This window comes from Xiphophorus maculatus, chromosome 15 (assembly GCF_002775205.1).
Source record: "Xiphophorus maculatus strain JP 163 A chromosome 15, X_maculatus-5.0-male, whole genome shotgun sequence".
NCBI lineage: Eukaryota > Metazoa > Chordata > Actinopteri > Cyprinodontiformes > Poeciliidae > Xiphophorus > Xiphophorus maculatus.
Genome location: NC_036457.1, coordinates 12,762,499 through 12,782,970, shown reverse-complemented (window position 1 = coordinate 12,782,970; position 20,472 = coordinate 12,762,499).

Genomic DNA, 20,472 nt, shown 5'->3' with positions numbered 1-20,472 from the left:
AATATGCCATTAAGCAAAACGAATAACATCTCCAATGAATTCAGATCAGTTTGAACACTTAAGATAACCTGAAATATTATCACATAACATCTTTCACTTACTTTAGGCAATGGATGAATATCTTATTATAGCTCACAGTAAATTACACAAGAACCATATTTTGATCCAGCTAAGTACTATTTTCCTCCTAAAGAATATAGAAAGTAATTACACAATAAGCAGGTGTTTAATACTTCTAATTACATGAACACAGGATTTTAAAAATCCCCCTGCTTATGAATTGACCCTGAAGTATAATTTGTGCTATTAAGGAACATATTCAAAACAGCTCTTAATCTGGAGACAAAGCCTTTGTTAAATAGCAAATACTATCCTTCCCTGGTATGGGCATAATCCAATCCAGTTGACAGTGTTTACTTAAATTATGCTAGTAAATAAAATGTCATGCACAAGGAGAGAGGGTAGTTATTGGTGTGGCAAAATAGGCATAAGTGGCATTAATAACACCAGTGCCTTAAGAAAACATGGGTATTATTTATCACGTGAACTAAGTAGCTTTTATGAGTCAAGTGGGGTAGGGATTATTAGTGTGTGTGTATGAGGGAATGAAATGGGGATATTCCTTCACACAGCCATTCAGATTGTGAATATCTCCCCAAAAGCCCATTAATCTTTGTCGAATCAGAGCTATTTTTGAGCGAGGAGAAACAGGTCAATGTTGAAACTTCGCTGCTTTGATACCAGAGGTGTTTCAGAAATGTGACTTCCATGGTGGCAATTAATTATCTTCACCTGGGCTTTGTGTGACCACAGATGAAGCCATTCATCTACCTTCTCTGAGACTGGATTTAAAATTTGAAAGTGCAAAGTCATCAAAACCAAATACACATGAGCAAAATGAAAACAATTCAATATTTCAACCTGCTTGTTTTTTTTTTTGTTTGTTTTTTGCCATTTATTTTAGAAAATAAGCATTCAGCTTCATTATTAAAATTTACTAACTTGCAAAACTAGACATTTGTTATCAAAATATAAAAGATGTGTTGAAAATTTGAGTTTTCAAAGCTAATTTTAGGTATTAAGTAAAAGGTGAAAGAATATTGTTAACATTTTAAGTACAACCTAATTGCACATATGCAACTTCTGTGTGGGTTTTATGTCTTTATTACAGTTCATTAAATTTTCTAATAATTTGGGGGTTTTATTCTCATGATCAAATAGATTGTGATATCATCTGGAAACAAGTGGAATAGCATCTTAAATTTACTAAACACACCTCAGGGGCAGCATGTACAATAAGGAGCTCCTAATTTAATTGGTGGATTGGTGTTGTCTGTTGAGTTTAAAATGAAACAATGCTTTTCTCTTGCAGATTGACAGCGTACAGAGCCTTCTGCAGTGCCCAGGTGTTCTCGTTTGTGTGGGACGGGAGCCTTCTCACCCATTAGTCATGGAGGATTTTGAGAAAACATCAAGCTGTAAACTTCCAAAGCTAAGTGGGAAGTCATGTCCCACAGAACGCACTGACAGAAATGAAAGTAAGTGAAACAATTTTGTTTGTTCACAGAATAATCTTTTGACCCAATATGAGTTAAGTTAAAGGTCGAAGAATTGTCTTCAATGCCAGACACATTTTCATTTTATTATCTGTTAGATTCTGTGCCATCAAAAGCAAGCAATTCTCTGACTTTTGGTAAATGACCACAGATGCAAAAGAGGACTAATTATTTTATTTGCTTCTTCCCTACTGCTGTTTGATTAATTAAGGACTCACCACAAAGACAAGTATCATTCTCCCAAAGCTGGGAGATGACAAGAGAGCCACCAAGCACTCAGTATCATCTGACAAATCTGTACCAGATGGAAGAGACTCTCCGGACTTCATTAATTCCTGCCCACCTAGTGGCAACAGTGTGAGAGAAGATGACATAGAAAAACGGGTTCGTGTTAATAAAGATGGAAGTTTATCCATGGAGATGAAAGTGTGCTTCAGACTACCAAATGACGAAATGTTGCACTGGTCTACAACAGTAAAAAAGACAGCAGGGAGAACCCATGACCACATCAAAGCCCACAACGACCCTAATCTAGCACAAATTAGCGATGTGAACTGTTCAGAATCAGAAATCATGTCTGCTGATGAGGCTTATTTCACACAGCGCTATCAGGGGCACAAGGAGAAACCTCACTGTCCTTACAGCTGCAGCCACTGCCAGGGTCATGAGACATGGAAAAATTTACCAGGGGCACATGGTGCAAGACGGTGTAGTCATACTTCTAGTTCAAGTGCATCCTCACGTACAGTGGTTTCTAGAAAGACAGTGATTGAAAAACAAACCACGTCGAGATCAAGTGAAGAGCTTGCAGACCAAGTGGTGGAGACATGTATTATGGAAAGTATTGAGGCAGCTGAAATGGTGGAGTTTTGCACCAGAGGGAGAGGGAGGGAGACGTGTTCACCAAAGTGCAATGTGAAACTATCCACTGTGGAAAATGGTGAGACCACTGGTTTATATAAGTTTCCAAAGAACATTGATCTCAAAACTGCTCATGAATCAAACCAAAAGGAGGAAGAAGAACCTGGATCTGCTACATGTGCAGGCGATGTTGATGATGGGTCATTTTCCCAAACTTGCAACCCTGACAGAAAAGAGACTAATGGAAGTGAAGTGTTGGATTCAGGGTTGCCTTTTCCAAATCCATCTCAAGTCCCAAAAGATAAAGCATCAAAAACATCAGAGAAACGTAGCAAGCCAAAAACTTCAAAACCTTCTCATATCTGCCACTGCGGAGAACCCGAAGGAGTTCAGATCGAACCAAAAGAAAAAAATACAACCAAAGATTTAGAAGAAGGTCAGATGCAAAAAGTTGAATCGAGTGCTATGTCTGTAAAGTCACATGCAGCTTGGAGTTCCTATAAATTAGAAGAAATTCAGAAAGTCGACTGTTCAGAAGAGGGGAGAGGATCCAAAAGTGCCATGTCAGTTAATTCAAATGCCTCAACAAACTGCAGTTCTGCTGTTCCAGATGGTTTAACTGAAGGATTTCAAGCATGTGACGACAAAGAAAAGAAAGAGAGAACGTCCAGTAGTCTATCTGTGAAATCCTTTAAGTCCACTAAATCTGTAAAGGCACCACTGCCACAACATCAGCCAGAAGAGGATGTGGAAGAACAGGCTGAGGATGATTCAGAGCTGAGAACACAGAGTTCACTGTCAGCTTTATCCAGTGTGTCTGCTGAATTAAAAAATATAGTACAAGAAGAATCAGAGGAGGAGGACAATCAGGTTACAGCTGAAGAAAACAAGGACAATAGTACAATATCAAGGAAGTATAATCGTTCAAGGACTCCAGAAGATAAAACTGAGGAAAACCTAGAAGACAATCAAGTTGCTAGAGGGACTAGATCAAGTTTAATGTCTGCTGCTTCTGGGACGTCAATACTCAAGTCAGTATCTCCAACATCCAGGACATCTGTGAGAGCAAACAGTCCTTTGTCAGCAAAATCCAGAGAATCAAAGACTCCTGAGCTTTATGATACAAAAAAGGCAGATATCAACGAAAATGATAACACTGAAGATGAGAATGAACAGAGACCACAAAGCAAGCTGTCAGTCAAATCTGAAAAGTCTGTCAAATCAAATATATCTGCAAAATCAAGCAAATTAAATCAAACAAAGGATTATTATTGCAACATTACAGAAATACCAGATACTTCCGAAGCAAGAGCATCAAGTGTGGCGTCAGAAGCATCATCTGGGTCAAAATCTGTGATAACAACTGAACAAAACTCCTGTGGAGATAATGGGACAACTGAAAGAGCAGGGAGTGTCATGTCAGTAAAATCTGGCCAGTCACACACCTCTGTCGTATCTTTAAAATCAGAAACCTCTCAAGTTTCAACAACTCACTCTGGTCATTTGTGTGATGAAAGAAATGATCTGTATGCTACTGCGGGGAGATCAAGTTGCATGTCAGATAAATCCATTAAGTCAAACATTTCAGCAAGATCAAGTAACCTGAAAGTCAGTGACAAGTTGAATAAAGACAATGTGGCAGATGAGGAGCAGCAAGGATCTAGTGCTATGTCAGCAAAATCAAATGTGACAACCGAATCAACCTTCTCTAAAGCTTCAGAAAAATCTAATCTGTCAAAGCAAAGTGATGCTGTTGTTGAAGGAACTTCTGGAGATCATGCTGAACAAAGAGAAAGAGCTCCAAGCAATATATCAACCTCATCTGCTCAATCGTCAAAATCACATGTTTCTGCAGCATGTATAGAGAAGGATGCCTCTGAAGTTTGTTGTAATCCCTCTGACAGAATATTAAATGAAGAAGAGGGGAGATCAGTGAGCTCAATGTCGGTCCAGTCAGTTAAGTCAAATATCTCTTTAAAATCAGGTAGAACAAACTGTTCTACTTGTACTCAAGCTGCTGATGCCACTGAGTCATTTCTTCAAGACAGTGAGGAAAGAAATTCTGAAAACAGAGCAGAAAATTGTACATCAACCAAATCAGTTGAGTCACAAACAGTGAGACCAGCAAGTGCTACATCCACAAAATCAAAAAATTCTACTAAATCTACCAAATCAAATACTTCCAACATATGTTCAAGCAAAAGGCCTGGTGAAGACACCACTGAAGAGGCAATTCCAGAGAGAGCTCCGAGTGTACTTTCAGTCGGATCTACAAAGTCAGCTATTTCCATTGAATCTACAAAATCAAAATGTTCTACCCATGATTGGCAGGAGAAAAGCTCCGGTGAAGAAAATGACAAAGAGCTGCTTCAGGAAAGACCAACAAGCAAAGGGTCACATGTTTCTGAGAGGTCTGTAAAGTCTGCAGAAAGACCACATAGTGTTTTATCAGAGAAATCAAACATTTCTGATATTGAGTCATGTGCATCTGTTGAAATTTCTGATAACAGACATTGTGAAAATGCCACTGAACAGAGAGCTCAGAGTGCACAGTCAATGGAAACTGTAAGGTCAACTACATCTGCCAAATCTACTAAGGCAGCAGAACATGACGAACTTCATAAAAACATAACTAATAATGGTGAAATGGTGGAAAGAGCTGCAAGTAACATGTCTGCCAGATCAGAAAAATCAACAAAATCAAACATTTCAACAATTTCTAAACGGTCAAAGGTTGATACAGGTTGCTTGGAGGTTGTCTGCCCTAATGAAAGGGTTGTTGAAGGAGAGAATGAATGTAGATCAGTGTCACCACTGTCAGTTGACTCGATTGTTTCGACTAAATCAAATAAGTCGATGCACTCAGCTAGAGGAGAGGAAGATGGAAGACTTATCAATGAAGAAGAGAGACACATGGTGCATGGTGAAGAAAGACCACCAAGTAGTATGTCAGCCAAATCCATCCAGTCATCTGTGTCGGAAATATCAATAAAGTCTGCAGGAAGAACACCAAGTTCTTTGTCAGCAAAATCTGTAAAAACTAGTACTACTGGGGCTTGTTCAGGAAAGTGTCCTAATGAAAGTAACACTGAAGAAGCACAAGCAAGAGCAGAGAGTGTGATGTCATCCAAAACTGAAAGGTCAACAAGCTCTGCCAAATCAAACAAATCAAAAGGACTGGGAAGTCGAGGAGATGATATGGTCGATGATAATGGACAATTGGAGAGATCCCCAAGCAATTTGTCAGTTAGATCAGAAAAATCAAATGCCTCTAAAGGAAGCAAAAGATTAAAAGTTTCCAAACTCTGTTTGGAAAATGAGGCTCCAGATTCTGAAGAAAGAGCTGCAGGCAATGGAAGTGAAGACAAACCTTTATCACCTCAGTCAGTTAAATCAAATACATCTATAAAATCAATTAAATTAAAATGTTCTACTGATACTCCACTTGCAAAAAGGTCAGACAATTTTAATTCAGATATTGAAAATGACAAAGAGGCAAATATAGAAAGAGCACCAAGCAGAACGTCAACAATTTCAATCCAGTCAAGTGTCTCGGAAATTTCTACCAAGTCTGAAGAGAGAGCAGCAAGTGGTTTGTCAGAAAAATCACACGCTTCAGTGATGTCAGACCTAAAAAATTTTTCTGAAGTACCATCTGAAATACCTGCCCCTTCTGATGAGGTAGGCAGTGAAGATGAAGAGAGAACAAGTGGCATGTCAGTCAAATCAATTAATTCATCAGTTTCTGATAAATCAACCAAGTCAGCAAGTCTGGATTGTGAGAAACACACAGAGAGATCATCCAGTAACCGGTCAGTCAAATCAGGGAGATCAGAGAAATCAAATGCATCAAAAAGATCAAAAGTTTACGAAGTTGATTTGGAGAACAGTGCTGACAACTCTGATGTAAGAATTGTTGAAGGGGAGAGTGAAGGAAGCACTATTAGTATGGTGTCTGCTCAGTCTGTAAAATCAGAATGTGAAAGGTGTGATGATGAACATGAAAATCCCAAAAGACCACCAAGTAGCACCTCAGCTAAATCAGTCGTCTCACATATATCTGAAAAATCTGTCAAGTCAGCAAACAGACCTACAAGTGCTTTGTCTGCAAAATCAGCAAAGTCAGACACTTCAGCAAAGTCTGTCAAATCAAATATATCTGATGCAATGTCTGGCAAAACTGTGGAAAGTCAAGAAAGAACAAACAGTGTTCTGTCATCTAAAACTGCAAAGTCAGCTACGTCAACAAAATCTTCCAAAGTAAAAAAACATACAAGCCCAACAGAAGAAGATGATTGGGAAAATGTAGACAGAAATCCGAGCAGTATGTCTGCCAGGTCAGTGACATCAGCAAAATCAAACATCTCTAAAGTGTCCAAGGAATCAAAAGCCTCTGCTGTTACTTGTGAGCTAAATGCTAAAAGTGATAATGAAGATGACTGTCAAGAAGAGCACAATGAAAGCAGATCAATGAGTTCAATGTCAATCCATTCTGTCATGTCAGATATTTCTACAAGATCAGGCACGTTGAAATGTTTAAGTGATAATCCAGTTCAAGAGCTCATCACACGATCAAATTCAGTTATTTCTATAAAGTCAAATAGCTCTGGAGTTTTTTCTGATACTAACCAAACTGGGGAGAGAACAGATAACAAAGCATCTCAGGACAGATCAGAGAGTGCAATGTCTGCAACAGAAGAATGTGTATGTGGTCTTGATCAGGTAGAAAGACCAGCAAGCAGTTTATCAGTAAATTCTGCAAAATCAGCAATGTCAAATGTTAATGGGACATCTACAAAATCAAAAACTTCTAACATTCCCTCTGAACATGAACAGGAAATTACTGCTTCGGATATTGAAGAGGAAGGAAACTTGTCATCATCACAGGTGACCAAGTCAAATGATTCTGGTTGTTCAAAAAAGTCCAGATGCTCTGATGTTGCAGCTGCTCAGAGCATTGAGACCCCCAATGGAGACAACAGTGATGAAAAAATGCAAGAGAGAGCTGAAAGCTGTACATCTGTTAAAACAGGTCGCTCCCATGTATCTGAAAGACGCTTTGGATCTAAAGCCTCTAGTCAGGCTAATGAACATGGAGTGGATGAACATGAAAAAAGAAAAGAGACTGCATCCCACAGTTTAACGGTTGAACTGGCAAAATCACTGTCCACAGAGACAGAAACGTCTGTGAAATCTAGTGGGTCAAACACTGATGGTGTACCAGCAGAAGATTATGTTGCAGAAAGTGACAGCATTGTAGAGAGAGCAGGAAGTCAGGTGTCTGACACATCTGCAAAGTCAAAATCTTCAACAAAATCCAAGAGATCAACAGGGGGAGATTTAGGTAAAAAAAACTCAAAAGAAGAGAGCTTTGAGAGACCACCGAGTTGCATGTCTACTAGCTCAGTAACAGAGTCAGTTGAGCAAGCTGCAAGTACAAGGTCATCAAAACCAAACATTTCAAGAATTTCAGCAACTGTTTCTCAGGTTTCGGACACTACTCTCAATGATGAAAACACTAATGAAAGGTCATCAAGCAACATCTCAACAAATGTAAAAACTTCATCAAGAGTGACAACGCCATCTGACGTTACTTCAGTGGACGGCACTTCAAATGGAGAAGGAAAAACACAAAGACCTCCCAGCACTTTGTCAGCAAAATCTGCTAAATCTTCAAAGTCCAGTAAATCTACCAAATCTTCTAAGTTACAAATCTCTAATAAACCAGATGAAGAAATAAGTGTGGAAGACATGAAGCGTCCACCAAGTAATTCATCAATCAAATCAACAATATCAAGGCATTCAGATGGCGGATCAAATAATTCTGAAATCTTAGCCATTTCTCCTGAAAATGTTGCTGATGAGAACACAGACGACATTGAGATAAAAACGTTTAGTCCTGTTTCTGCTAAATCCCTTAAGACAAATGTATCATCTGTCTCCACAAAATCAAAAGCTTCACATTCACAAAAAGCCACAGAAGATCAGTCACAGAGGTCTCACAGTGTGTTGTCAATAAAGTCTGACACTTCTTCAAGAACCATACAGTCAAATGGATCTTGCATCACCCCTGGGCAGGAGACTGGGATGGATGAAGACAATGAGTCAGAAGCAAAATCAAGCAAATTAATAGATCCTGATATTCCTAAGGAAGAATCCAACCCCCACAATGATGGAAACGCTTCAGAGAAATCTGAGGGAACACAGAGTCGTACATCAACAAAATCCCGAAAATCAAAAAATTATTGTGTCCCAGTTGAAGAAAGTTCTACATATGTGGAAGAGAGAGCTTTTAGTCCTGTTTCAACAAAATCAGCAAAATCTGATCCATCTGAGGCACTAAGCAGATCTGAAGTGCCCTCGGTAACAATTGAAGAGAGTGAAGACAGATCCCCTACTGGCACGTCGTCAAAGTCCAAGGCTTCAGGGCGTTCAAAAAAGTCAAGGATCTCAGAGATTCATGGATCAAAAAGTTCAAGAAAGTCACAAAGTTCTTTGAGTGTACACTCACATATGTCTGCTAAATCTAAAAAAAACAATGTAACAGATGTCTCTACTGCCAGCGTGGTTTCTGAGAATACAGAAGAAAGTGTGACTCCTTCAGAAGTCAAAGAAGGCCTAGCTGATAAAAGAAGTTCTAAGACCAATAGGTCAAGAGAGCAGGGTAAAGAAGATGCAGGCATTTGCCTAAATAAACATCCAATAATTTGCCATGCAGACTCAGATGAAAGTGACCTGTCACAAACCCTGTCTTGTTCAGATAAAGATATTTGTGAAACTTCCTCCCCTGGAAGATCTAAATCTTATGTTTCTGACAGGATAGCAAATGGTTCAGTAGAAGTCACAGACATTGTCTCTGATAAAAGTGGTAAAGGCAGTAAACATAAGGAAAAGGATGATGCTGGTGACTTTGAGCTGGTTCCATCTATCTTACCTAATGCATCCCCCACCGAAGTAGTAAATGAATGGCTTAAAACCTTACCAACAGAGAGAGTCCTTTATGAAATGGAAGAACTTAATGAAAACAGCGATGGAGTAAAAGACAATGTTGTAGCTGAGGAAACAGATACAGCAGAGAAAGCTGAGAAGAATGAGTCTGAAGCTGAAAATTCAAAAGAAGTAAATGGCGTGGACAATGTCCAAAATGACTATCAAACATGCTTAGAGACACCAACTGAAGGTAATATCTGTACTCAGAGAGAAGATGCAAGCTTCAACTCTTCCATACAAGTTATGAAAGTACTTTTAAACCCTAAGCTTGACAGATGCAACAGTTTACCAGAAATCTCACCTGTATATGGGCGTAAGCTAAGTACCTCAGCTCAAGGTCTTTTAGATTGCCTTGTAAAGTTGCAGTTAATAGACCATGACCCTAAGAATGCAAATGAAAAGAATGAAAGATATCAGGAGCTAATGAGTATTCTTCGGTCCCTTTGGCTTTCCAATCCCTCAGAAGAGGAACATTTACAAAATACTAGCGATCATCATTCTGTTGAGGGGGAGTACAATCACACCTCATCCTCTGGTGTGGATGTAAACAGTGGATCCACTGGTTCTGGGAAGAGTAGTGATGGAGTGAAGAACAGTAACAATGTAAACATTGATGGATCTCAACCTCAGAACAGTTTAATAGAGAAAACATACAATGAAACAGATGCCCAGTGGAAACCAGAAATAGAAGAAGTAAACCAAGAAGAGGAGGATCCAGCCACAGATGAAACGATAAGAAGTAATGATAGTCCAAGAGAACCACCTGAAACACCATCGTCCTCAAACAAAAGTTCTGGAGAATCCAGCAGTAATGATGAAAAACTCTCCAAGAAATTATCTCAAGATTCTGATCCCGTTTGGGTGCTAACTTTGCTAAATAAAATAGAGAAGCAGTTTATGACACATTATATCAGCGCAATGAAAGAGTTAAAAGTTCGATGGAGCCTCGGAGATACCGATCAGCTTGACACAATGATAGAAGAACTCAAAACTGAGGTGCACAACAAAATTCAAATAAGCATTGACAGAGAAGTGAGGAAAATTGAAGGCAGAGTAGGGTTACCAAGACCTCCAACAGAAGCAACATCCAGAACATCAAATAAACAAACAGAAGAAAGAAGACCGGGGGTGAAGCTCAAGCTCCAACAGTCAATGGATTCACAAGGTGAAAAAAGCGATTCAACAACAGGGACATTATACAGTGACCAGCGAGGTGAAAATATTGATGAATACTGTCCATGTGAAACATGTGTGGAGCAAAACCTTAATTCCATACCACCTCCCTCTGCAGAAGTAAGAAGAACTGCACTCGTTGTTACGGACTATGACCTGAAAAGGATTCCGCTGAAGAATACCGCAGTTGATTGTGCAGCTCCCTGTGGAAATGACGATGACACAATGACAGCGGAAACACTTGTTGAAAAAGTTATTATTGGAGCAATAAAGGAAGTAGAAATCAATAAAACGCAACAAGTTGGAGAGGAAGCCTTTGAATTTACAGCAGATGAAAAGGAAGCAGATGATGCCTGCCAAGACGATCAGACAACTACTGAAGAATCAGTTAAGGTCTTTGCTACAGACAATGAGGAGAAGACAGGCACAGAAGGCGTTGAAAGACCAGGAAGTGAGAGTGGAGCCATACATACTGAAGAAACAGCTTCAGAAGAAGTGACTGGTGATGCAATCACACCAGGTGGAGAAAGTGGATTCAATGTAAATAGTGAAACAGCAGAGAAATATACAGATATGTTGAGCAGCGTCTCTGAGGATGAGGATGAAGAAGAAATAACTGCGGCAATGCCAGTTAAATATATCACTGCTTCTACTAAACAGTTTCCTAACCATGCAAATGAAGTACATGATGACACTGTTGCTTTTGCTAATACTGAAGTCCAAAGCAAAGAAGAAACAGAGAAAGATGTTTCAGTGGAAGCGTCATCGCCAACCAAACTGGAAGCTTCCCAGGAGGATGCAAAAATGGATTGGGTAAAGTTGAGGAGAGAGTTGCTCCCATCAGTGCAAATAATTGTTCACATGAAAAATAAGAAACAATCAATGATGAATGCTAAGAATAATGATACAGTTACGATTAATGAAATGGTGAAGGATCAGACTGAAGAAGAAGAAGTAGAAGAAAGTGAAGCAGAAACTGATGTGGTACAAGACACTATAATCTTAAGTGAAAATGAGCCATCAGAAGAGATTGAATGTAGCGAGACTGAAAATAAAGAACCTGCAGTTGAGGTTAGTGTAGCACAAACATCTGATGTCAAATCCAGCGAAGAAGAGAATGAGGAGAGTTTCTTAGAGGTGGGATCTAATGCAACCTTGTCGGAAGATGAAAAACAAGCTATGGAAATATCCTCAGTAGCCACGAGTGAGCATACACCTGTGGCAATCTTAACTAACCAGAAATATGACATGGAGGAAGTCGGGCAAGGTACCAGTACCACTAGTGACCAGGACGCTGCGGAGGAGTCAGGTGGCAGCAGCGATGAAGATGAAAGTGAAGATGAAAGGGAGGGCACAATTAATGAATTATCAAGTAAAGAAGAGGAAGAAACAACTGGCGATGAGCTTTCTGTTACAAGTGAAACAAAACTGCAAAAGAACAAAGTCTCTGCAGTTGGATATGAAGGCACAAAAAAACACAATGAGGCAGAATCAGAGGTTCAAGCAGCAGAAAGAGAAGAGTCTGAGGAGGACAGCACAGTTGATCAGGAAGAGACAATTTCTCCAGTCAATTCTAATGACTCTCCTGATGAGAGTGAAGCAGCCGTAGCTGAATCCTCTGGAGAATCAGACGAGGGCGCAACAACAGAAGATGAAACGGATGTTAAAAAACCAACTGCAGTCACAGGAGAAGATGAAACTGTAATAGCAGCCAGCCCTGATCAATCTGATTGTGAGGAAGCAGGGCAGGTCACTCCACAAGAGGATACAGATGCAGAGGCTCATAAGGGTTCTTCAACTAAAAGTGAAGATGAAAATGAAGAATCAGAGACAGCTTTAAGTGAGCATAAATCAGAGAAAGATTCAGCAGAAGGAACCGACACAGATGAAGAGAAGCTTCCCGCTGTCAGTGCAGATGAGTTTGTAGATGAAAACAGGGATTCATCAACAGAAGATGAATCATCAGAAGAAGACAATGAAGAAGCAACCACCAAAGATGATATTTCTACTGATAAAGAGATTTTTCCGGCACAAAATGGTGAATCAAAAGTCGTGACTCCTAAAGAGGAAGCTATAGCAGAGAGGACAGAGAATGAAGAAGTAGAAACAGTTGACGATGAAGAAAGTGGCACTGCCAGTGAGAATGACTCTGCAGAAGACATAAACGGCACCACAAATGACGACGACAATGCAGAGGAGAATGAAGACATGAGTAGTGAACTGTCAATTGAATATGCTGAAAATCAGACAAAAGGTGAGCAGACTGGGCAAGAAGCAACTGTAAAAAGTACAAGTGTGCACAAATTTGAAGAAGCAGAAGAGGAAGAAGCGGTTGACTGTAAAGAAGAAACGGATAAAGTAAAACATATACATGATCTTGGTCTCGCAAGTGAAGCTGAAGACAACCAAGAAGATGAGACTGATGCAGATACAACTGAAAATGAATCTGGTAAGGATGAAGTGGAAGAAACCACAAGCAGACAGGGATCTGACTCAGAAGATGAGACAAATGAAGAGAAAGAAGATAAGCTAAAAGAACAAAGTATTGATGCCACTGATGCTGAAGAGGAAGATATGGTCAAAAGCAAGAGTGACTCTGTAGAGGGTAACGATGCCTCTTCAAATGATGAAACTTCAGCTGCAGAAGCAGAACATGAAATCAACAAGGCCTATAATGTAGCAAACGAAAAAGAGTCAGAGCAAACATCAGGTGGTGAAGAGTCTGATGTTTCCTCAGAGACTAATCCTGAATCTACATTCGAAGGAAGTTCCAAAGCTGTGAGTGAAAATGAATCTGAGGCAGAAGGCAGCAGCTCAGCAATAGATGACGAAAAGTCTGCAAACAACTTAAGAGCAGGCAAACGTGAAACCACAGGTCAGGAGGACACATCAACAGTTAAAGATGATGATGATGATGATGATGATGATGATGATGATGATGATGATGATAATGAGTCAGGAGAAGAGGAGTCTGAAGATGAGGTTGTAGATACAACTCCACAAGAATGTACTGATGAAAGTGAGTCTTTGAGTCAGGCTGAACCTGTTGAACAACTTTTATTGGCCAAAGAACTTGAATCATCAGGAAAAATGGAAGAGAGCATTGAAGTTTTTCAAGAAGAAAAAAGCCAAGAAGATAAAACACCTCTTGAAGAATCTGAATCAGTCAAAAATGAAAGTGACTCTGAATCCAAATGTGAAGATTGCTCTGAAGCTGTCACGAAAGGACAAGAAGATTATAAACTAACACATGAAGATGTGAGTGAAGTAGAAATGATTGGCAGCGAGATTACAAAGAGAGACAGTGGAGAAAAATCCAGATCTAAAGATCAGTGTGAAGAAGAGTGTGCATGTGAAGAATCTGCCGACAAAGCAGAAGATGAATCTGGAGAAGAGAAGGAGCCACAATTTACTGAAAACAAAAATGCCACAACAGCTGCTTTGAATGACAGTGTCAAGGTTTCTGAAAAGGAAGATGAAGATACTGACACAGCCATTGATGGCTGGAGTGGAAGCTTAGGAGACTCGGCTGATGGAGAAGACGAAGCTGAGGAAGACTCAGATCCTGGAGAAGACACTGCTGATGGAGAGAAGCCTTTTGTTGCAGACAAGCTGGGGAGTTTAGATGCAACTAAGAAAACTGCCAAGAAAACATTACTAATCCCTCTTGATGCTTTGATGAAAGAGAGAGCTGAGTCGGAGGATGGTGCTTTTGCTGATATTGAAGATTCTGAGACTGAGATACATGGCCAAGACGATGTTACAAGCCTCGAGTCAAAGAGTTTGAAAAAGCTATAAGTTAAAAAAAAAAAAAAAATCAAGAGATTGCTTGATGAATGTGATTCTGTCTGGAAATTGCAAATTATCTCATTCATCAGAGATGTGAAGAAAGACCCTTTATAGATCTGCAAAGTCAGCAAAAGATAACAACAAAGTTTAGATTGCTCTTGTAACTTTGGATCTTCTATGTTATTAGTTTCAGATAACCATAAACTGGATGCACTTTTTTGAGAATTTTAAACAGTGAAATGCTATATCTGCACTGCTGGTCATACAATTGCATGAAAAGAGAATCTGAAATACTTGAATGTACAGTATATACTGTATTTAGCAGGTTTCCATAAACAGGATATAATTGTAGTGCATTTATTCTGTTGTGGCGGAATATATTCTCTTTGTAGGACTAAAATATGTTTGTCTAAATAAGTTCTATTAAAAACAAAGTCATATATTTTTCTAGTCAATAAGACAATGATTATATATGTTGTCATTTTTAGCCCACAACTGTGTGGGTTCAGGGCTCACCATGGCTGCATGACAGGTAATAAAAGGGATGACAGTTAATATTCATTATTGTGATGCATAATATGGTTTTTGCTCTGTTTCTTAGCCCATGCAGATGTATATCAAAGTACATTCTTCTTAAGTAAGCTTTTGCTGAGTGTACTGCAGAAACTGTAACATCTTCAAAAATAAAAACGTAAAGTGATAACTTGGTTCATTTTTGTTATCATCCCAACAAATGTAACATTTGAAAAAGATATATGATAGTTCTCCTATAAAAAATGGACTTTGCTTTTCCTTTACAGTTTTAAGTGATTCATGCATAAATGCAAGATGCATATCAATGTCAAGCGAGATTGTTGTGGATTAAAAAAAACATGTGTAATAAAAAAAACAAAAAAAAAGCAAACAAAAACTTACTACTAAAAGTCAAGTCAAAAATTTCCATAGGTAAAAATATACACAGCATATTTTGTGTAAATGGTTGTTTTCTAGTCCTATTGAGCTAATATTATAATTATGAATTCAATCTAGCACTGACTTTAACAGTGTACTTTGCTGATCATTATTTCTGACTATATAGAATATTATAAGCATAATTATTTAACATCTTTATGCAGCAGGGTGACTCAGAGAGCATCCCGACCTCCATGGAGAATTCTTTTATTGTCTTTCTGCAGTGAAACCCAGACAGAGTTGATGTATGTGCCCTTCCCACAGTTTCTTGCTACGGTCTCATGTGGTCATGTGACACAGATAATTGGTGTCAGTCTGACTGACTGCTTAACACAGTAGTGGGCAGTGTGTTCCTGGTTGGAGTTGGATTTAACACTTAACCTATGCTTGCTAGGTGTTTAAATTAAAAATAATCTGATCACAGTAAATAGCTGTGAACTGAACTAAAGGATTTTTTTTTTTACTAGTTGGTAAGAAAAAAGACAAACTGAATATGAAGAAAAGTTGTACAAACCAGCGATTCTGAGTTTTGTCATACAGAGAAAATGGCTCAGCAATTGAGAGAATTTTATTTACGCATTGTAAGATAACTATAAACCTTTAGAGTTCCCATTACTGCCAACATGAGAAGACTGTTCAGTCTCGCATTTAGTCGATAACAGTAAAGTTTAGTTTTATCCGATTATTATGCAAATCCAGACCATCTGAAGATATTAAAAGTTGCAAATAAATGAAAACCCATTATGTCAGCATATCTGACACATGTGAGATTTAAAAATACAAAGCTTTAGATAGTGACGTTCCAACAATGCCTTTCTATGGAAGCACATAGCACATATTCAGTGACGCCAGGCTGAGGCACATTTTTTTAAAAATCCAGCATTAACAGACAACATATGTATGTCACATATATATGATGTGATATGCAAATGTCTCATTTCAGACAAACTAATACATAAATCCAGATGTGTTGGCCCAAATCAATTAAAATGTAAGTAATCTTTTCAAATGACTAGAACTTTAAAATTAAACTATCACCAGTATCATTACAAGGAGCTTGTGATGAATATGGATAAATAAAATAGAATTTGATCGCCGTCCAGACAATTTTTGTCAGCAACAATTTTGGCAAAACAGTTCATTATGAGAGAATAATGAACTCATCATCATGTTGTGTCATAAAGTTCCCAGCTGAAAGACAACATTTTTAGATGATGTATAACTAAGTTAAAATTTGCAATTTAAACAACTCGCACCAATTCATGTCAGATCTCTACGTCAGATGTGCTCTGCCCCCAAGTGGCCAAAACAAAAAAAAATCATCCAACAATCAATCCATTTTTTTATTACACCTCCATCACTCAGGTTTGTGGGGTGCAAGTCATATAACAACAAACAAACAACCTGTACAGCTTTTCAGCCCATTAGAAGTCTTTACAGAGACAAATGAATATATACTTACTCTTAAGCATGTGATATGAATTACTTAAATTACTTGATATTTTTGTTCATATATTTACTTCCCCATATAGATAGTTTTACAAAAAATAAATAAATACAATGAGAGTTTAAAGCATTTACTAAGTACATAAGTGAGGAACAGTAGCTTAAAACACTAAATAATTAAACTAGGAGGAATGATCTTGATTCCTATTTTGTAAAAAAAAAATCTAACCAGGTAAAATAAGCATAAAGAAAACCAATAGATAAAAGGAGTTGTGAACCCTGAAAAAGAAGAAACATGATGCTGGCTAGCTTGACACTCAGAGATTAATTTAATCTTCAAATCTTTTGGATAAGCAACGAGTTTCTGAGGAAGCACCTGCTTGCTGGCCGTTGGCAGTAATTTCCACAGTAAACACTGGAAGAGTGAGGAACGTCATCCGGAGCACAATAATATGGGGCTTTCCCGCAGCCATGTTTACCTCAGAGCAACTTGCCTGCAGAGCAGCTGCAGAGACTTGCTTCCAGCTACAGCGCTGCAGAGTCCAACAGCATAAATGTTTCAAGCCAAGTTTCAACAGCTCTTTTCAACTTTGAAAGTATACTGTGGAGAAATGCAAAACACAAATTGGACATTAATCAGAATAGATGTCATGATCTTATAATAAATATTCTCAACGGCCTGTTGAGTAAAAATCAAACATACATGTCGGTAATAATCTAAATTGACAAAAATCAGTTCATAAATGAAATTATTTGCAATGAGGTGAAGTAAATGGAAGAAAATCATTTGAAATCATGAATAAGTGTAAATACAAAAAGACACTACAAATGTTTAGGAATGGCCCTGTTTAGATCATGTTATCATGGGATACCCTCGTGAAAAACATTCTTGGAGTGTTGCTTTGGTTCATTCATGCATGTCTGAGGATTCACTGAATCCTCCATAGCCGCTATTTGAAGGTGCCTAAACGTTTGCTCCCACAAATCGCAGCCAAAACTCCTCCTTGGAGCTGCCGTCTCCAGCCGAGCTTCCACCTCACAGAGCAAAATGGGTGGATTTTTCGGAAAGACAATGGGATGGGTCAAAATCACGCCAAAGCAACACATGCAACCAGATTTTCTATAGCAGACGCCTTGATTACTGTCGTTAGCAGGAAAAGCTTTTATGCCAGATTTTACAGAAAGATTATTATCTACATTTGTTTCTCTGAACATTCGTCTTCATTTCACATAACTTATTTCAATGACTGATTTGTGTTGCTTGCATATTGGTTGTGTTGTTTCCTAAATCTGGTATGAATTTCACATTAAAGCATGCTGCAAAACAGCTGCTGATGTTATATTGAAGGACAATTAGGTTTGTCTGACTGTCTCTCTCTAGGGACAGCAATACTGTGTGTTCATTGAGCAGTGGAGGTGGATTGTTGCATTTATTGTTCATCACCTTGTCTTTTTATGGCAAATAGAAAAACAAGACTTCTCACTTCATGTGTGACAGAGGATAGAACTGGTTCCCACACAGACAGGAAGCCAAAAGGGGGCCTCTTGTGATATAGAGGGGGATACATAATTAAGTATGTATTACGGTGTGTTTTTGTGTGTTTCCAAGAGTGTGTATGAATAAATCACATCTCGGATAAACTAAGCAACTGCATACCTTCCTTTAAATGTTTAATTTTGCACAATTTTGCATAACATGTGTGTGTTGTATGATGTCATGTCACACACATAAAAGTATGTCTTTCAATCTTCTTTGCTTTGACTTCCATTCATTTTTCATTCATTTCTATCACCTAACCATGACCTTTACCCTCAACCTAACCATTACCATTACCAGTATTTGCCCAACCCTAAGCCTAACCTTAGTCCTAAACTTAACCCTTAACCCACTAACAGCACCTCTTCTTATGGGGCCAAGAGCCAGGGCAGTCCTCACAACATAGTATTTGTTTGAAAAATGGTCCTTACACTGTATCAAATACAAGGCCACACACACACACACACACACACACACACACACACACACACACACACACACACACACACGCGCACACGCACACACACACACACACACACACACACACACGCACGCACGCACGCACACACACACGCACACACACACACACACACACACACACACACCTGCACACAGTTGTTACCATGCAAACAAGAGCACACAAGAGACATTTTCATTTTCATACTATGCACACTCACAATAATAATGGGAACTGAAAGCAGCAGTTGGCAGAATGTACATGCTTTTGGCACAGAGCTGGTCAGAACTACATAACCAGAAAAGACCCACGCTCCCTTTCTTTCCCACTGTTGTTCAGGTTATCCTGTGGGGCCACTTATGACCCTTCTGCAGGCAGGATGCAATGTCTGGGGACCCCAACAGAGCCGTACACAAGCATCCGCCAAGCCCTGGGAAGAAAACAAGGGCTGATGGAAAAACTAGAAGAAAGGAGTTTAAAGAGGAACAACAGTTAAAAACCAGGACGCACTCAATAACACTCACCATGCACCTGCAGCCCCTGTGTGTGTCTGTGTTTTAGTGTATGTGTGTGTTGTTCCGTCAGAGAACTACAGCACTGCACGGTCCCCACGCACAGCACAGGTGGTCCAAACAAAAACCTGTGAAGTGTTGCCCAGATAGTAATATCTCCATGTTGCATGTTGCAATAAGCCCCCCCATAGGAAGCAAACACTTCCAGTGCTGTAAGATTTATTCACCCTCGCACTTATAGGTTACAGTATAATGTGAATGATATCTTCCTCACAAGGCTCTCTGAGTCACTCTCAACAACTTTCCACAGTAAGTTACCAATGATAAGCACATAACATCAGGACATGCTGGTGTTATGTATCAATGAAGAAGACGGGAGAATTCCCTCTGTGTATTGTGTGGTGAGAAAAGGAAAGAGCTGGTTAGCTACTATGGAGTGGGAAGACCAAAGCATTGTTACAGTTTGATAGACTGACCTCTCACCGGTTTGCATTTTTTGTCTATAATTTGACTGACTTTGCATCTACATTAATATCTGCACACTTCCGCCCTGCCCTCCCCGCCCCGGCTCCCCTGTATACAGATGTAAAAGCAAAACACAATAAAAATCCCTAAAGACCAACACTCATAGAATCGTCTTTCTGTATGAGGTCACAGTAAAGGTTGGTTATGAATAGAAACTGAATGATTTCAGGAAGGACTTGTTGAAAGGAGATGAAAAAAGGCAATGGCCTTCGGGAGGGTCTTAGATTATAACACGAGTGTTTACACCCCCTGGTGTCAAAACTGAGCAACTACAGCAACTACAAACGAATACAGTAATTGACCTGTTCATCCCTCGCATAACACATTACGGTTGAGGAAAAAAGGTAGCCTTTTAAAATTAATCTTTTAAAATTCACACAACTGTCTTTCAGGGTAGGAGGGATACATATTGTGTTCTGATTAGGTCTACAAAAAAGATCAATTCAACATCAGATGAACAGAATTGGACACTTTATAGTGTTTTACACCTCATTTACCAAAATCTAAGCCCAAACCTATCATCGACTTATTGCTCAAGTTATTTAGATGGTCAGCAGAATACAACTTACTGTGAAATCCAGTGTTGTATAGTAACGAAGTAAAAATACTTCACTACTTTACTTAAGTATATTTTGGAGTACTTCATACTTTCCTGGAGTATGAAAATTTTTGATG